Here is a 4235-nt window from a genome sequence, read left to right on the forward strand (position 1 = left end):
TGTTGTTGTTTTAAACTTCTGTGGCTCCAGCTCCCAGCCCAGCATCTAACACACTGTCCGCAGGAGGCATGTGTCCCTGAGCTCTCCTTGCCAGCCAAGATCAGACCTGTTTGAGGAAGATGGGAAAAGTGCCCTGTAAGCAGGATTAGGAAATGACAGGGATGACGTGAGGGGCTTTCGAAACCCTGGGAAGGAGCGTACCCCACGTGAATTACAGCCCCTTGCTATTCTTGGCCACCAGAGGTTCAGGTTTGGACTCAGGACAGCCACCCAGAGCCTGCAGTCAGCCGGGGACAGAGTGGCCATGCCAGGGCAGGCCTCTGCTGCCCCCTCGTGGCCCCTGGGCCTTGGCTGAGCGGGGTCTCCAAGGCTCCAGCTTCTGCTCTGTGAGAAACTTCTAAACCACAAGCTCAAGACAGAGATTTTCACCTCGGGGCTGCCTGGGGAGTACTTCTTTGCAACAAGTCACCAGGAAAATCTAAGAGCAAGGCCTTTGGTGTTTTTCAATTCACAGCTTTGCAGTTCAACTCACAGTGTGAATTTCAGTGGCCTCCTTTCCCTTTCTAAGCCTCGGTTTTCTCATCTGTAAAATGGGGATCATAATATGGATCCCACCTCACACGGGTCCTGTGTGGATGAAAGGAGATAATGCATGAAAATTGTACAACACAAGCAGTAGCTATCGTTATTATAGTAACAAAAATAATCTTGGTGACCCTCTATTTCCCTATTCCTCTGCCACTGGAATTCCCCTACCTGAGCATGATTTCTGGGAGGGTTGAGGTGGGATCTCTAACCCACCATTCTTTTCCCAGGATCTGGAGTCTGCTTATAAGTATCTGCTGATGAGTAAATTATAGGTGGTTTTGACTTTCTTCTTTATACTTTCCTGTATATCCCAAAATTTCTGCAATCAACATGTTTACTTTTCTAGTCACAATAAAATTTTTAAAAAATCTAATGAGCAAAAATACAAAGAAAAGGGAAAATATGGGAAAACGGGAGGGGAAGGTGGCACAGAAAATTGGCTCTATTCTTCTTCTCCAGGTAGTGGTGGCACTGAGTGACAACAGCCAACTTTCTCTGTGAGATCCTTTCTCCATTAGTCCATCTCCCCACTCCCACCTCCACCTGTCACCATCTCCCGGGGCTGGCAAAGAATCTGCACCCAAGGAAATAATTATGAGGTCTGTGGTGGCCTGGACAACTGCAAGACCAAAGCCTGATGACAAGTGAAATGCCCAAGGCTGGACCAGGGAAGCAGAATGCAAGTGCCACTCTCCCCACTGACCCAGGCCCCCCGCCCCAGGAAATAAGGCCAGGTGCCAGGGCTTTATGCCTTGGGTGGTCTAGAAACCCAAACCTTGGCTGATTTGGGAAGGTGGAGGGTGGGTGCTCATTAAAATGTTTTAAATTTATTATGATTATAAAAGTAAATATGTTGATTGTAGAAATTTTGGAATATACAAGAAAGTATAAAGAAGAAAGTCAAAACCACCTATAATTCACTCATTCGGTTGATTCTTATGAATGGAGCCCCCAGATCCTGAGAAGAGAATGGTGAATGAGACTCCACCTCCCATCTCAACCTTCCCAGAAATCACACTCAGGTAGGGAATCACCCCAAGAGAACCACTTTCAATGGTTGCATGTGCTTCCTTCAAGTTTTTTTCCTAAATATATCTAAATCTATATCTAGTTACTTTAAACAACACTGAGATTGTACTGTCTGTATCTATAAGTGCTGCCTATCAAAAATATTTTATCGTGTATTGTTTTAATGGCTGAGTATCCCAATATATACGTGTAAAATAATCAACTAATCCGAGACTGTCAGTTATTAGCTTGTTTTCAATCTTTTTGCTATTCTAAATAACATTATGATAAAAATCCTGTTAGATAATTTTTCTACTCTGCTCTGATTATTTCTCTAGGATATTTTCCTAGAAAATGAATTATTAGATCAAATGGAGTAAATATTAGAAACAAGCAAACAACAACAAAAAAAACCCCACTGAATCAGATTATAAAATAATACAAGCGTTTTGAAAAATAACTGACAAAATACAGAAACGTACAAAGAAGAAAATAACGCTCACCTGTAATTCCACTACCTCCAGATAATTAATCACTGCTAATGTTCTTGACACATTTTTCCAGATTTTTATCTGCACGTAATGGTTATTTAATCCAGTCTGACAGCCTTTGTCTTTTAGTTGGAGTCGTACAATTTTCTATGCACATGTACATAATATTTTTTCCAAAATGGGATTTTACTGTAAATATTATGATTCTATACTCTAATCTTTTAATGATATACTGTGAGTGATTTTCCACTTGAAATAAATACATTTTGCCACATCATTTTTAATAGCTGCTTGGTATCCACTGTAATTATGTACTATAATTTATTAATGTATTCCTCGATTCTTAGACATTAAAGTTGTATACATTTTCTGCTATTAGAAACTATGTTATTGGGGCTGGCCTGTGGCTCACTTGGGAGAGTGTGGTGCTGATAACACCAAGGCCACGGGTTCGGATCCCATATAGGGATGGCCGGTTCACTCACTTCGGAGAGCGTGGTGCTGACAACACCAAGTCAAGGGTTAAGATCCCCTTACTGGTCATCTTTAAAATAAAAAAAAAAGAGAAAGAAAAGAAACCATGTTATGATAAATGCTTTTGTATGTGCATCTTTTTTTTTTTTTTTTTAAAGATGACCGGTAAGGGGATCTTAACCCTTGACTTGGTGTTGTCAGCACCACGCTCACCCAGTGAGCGAACCGGCCATCCCTATATGGGATCCGAACCCGGGGCCTTGGTGTTACCAGCACCACACTCTCCCGAGTGAGCCACGGGCCGGCCCTGTTTTCACATTTCTAAAGGATTACTTGTCCCTCAAGAATAAAACCATATCCCATGAATAAGTTGTGGATATTATACATTTTCGAAGGTTTCCTCTGTTTCTTGCATTGTCTTTATTTTCCTTGAACTTGTTCTTCTGCTCATTTGGCTTGGTTTCCTCTCTTGTATTCACATGGAGGCTTTTCTTAATCATGTGCTGATCTTTGGCTGTCTGTTCCTATTTAAGAGGATGATACTAGAAAACCGGAGGGAAGCTTCCAGCTTGAGATGTCAGGCTGAGTCCACACATTCAACTCTTCTCCCTCCTAAACCCCACCAACCGTATAGCAAAGAGACTAAGAAAATATATACAGAAACCAAAAGTATGGGGAAAACATAAGCAAGGCCACTGCAAACAAACGTTGGACACTGGAAAGCAGTCGGATTGCGTAAGAATGAAAGTAACTGAGCCCAGGAGGAGGTGATGCTAGAGGCAGAGAAAGCCGAGAACCATCCAGATTCACACTGCAGAATTCTCAGGAGCTCAGGAACTGGCAGCCCCTGGAACCTCTAGGATTGAGATACAGGCGGCCTGATCTGAGGATGAAGAAAAAGCTGTGTGGGAGCCCTTAGACCCCCTCCCTTCCTCTGCAACACCAGGAAGCTGGCTGAGACTGCAAGTGTTTTCTGGAAGGGGGGAAACTGAGGGTCTCCAGGGCTGGAGGTGGACTGGCACAGGTGAGGGCATGAGCTCCAGAAGAGAAGCAAATGGTTTTGGACACTGAGCCCCCCGCTGGCTTGCCTTCTCCACTGGGTCCCTAGAGTGGCAGCAGCCAGACCTTTACCTCCAGACAGGAGATTAGAAAACTTTTCTGGGGAGTCTGAGACGCCCACAGGGAAAGACCTGAACCCCTGACATCAGGCATCCCCCTGCCTGTGGCTTCAAGCTGACAAGCCCCATCCTCATGCTCAGAATTTTGGTCCCCACTGTAATTGTGAGCAGATGCCAAGGGCTATGGAACACCTGCAGAATACCTGTCACATTAGGGTCAGAGACACAAACAGACGTACAGAACAAACTAACCCGGGAACAGACAGTATGTGTGTGACAGAGGGGAGGGCTATTACTAATGTTAATAATATTAACTTAATGTCTTTGGAGACAGGAGAAAAGCTACTATATCCATCAAATAGGAACAAGATAGTTTTTGTGTTTTTTTTAAATAAAAAGACTCATTAAGAGAAGTTTAAAAAGCTTTCAAAAGTGAAAAAAAAAGCAACAATGAAAAACTCAACAAGGAGCGTGTAAGATAAACTTGAGGAAATTTCCCCAGAAGGAGAGCAAAAAGAAAAACAAACCCCTGGAGAAACCAGAACAGGAAATCCAA

The sequence above is a fragment of the Galeopterus variegatus genome, unplaced genomic scaffold (genome assembly GCF_000696425.1).
Source record: "Galeopterus variegatus unplaced genomic scaffold, G_variegatus-3.0.2 Scaffold1571, whole genome shotgun sequence".
NCBI lineage: Eukaryota > Metazoa > Chordata > Mammalia > Dermoptera > Cynocephalidae > Galeopterus > Galeopterus variegatus.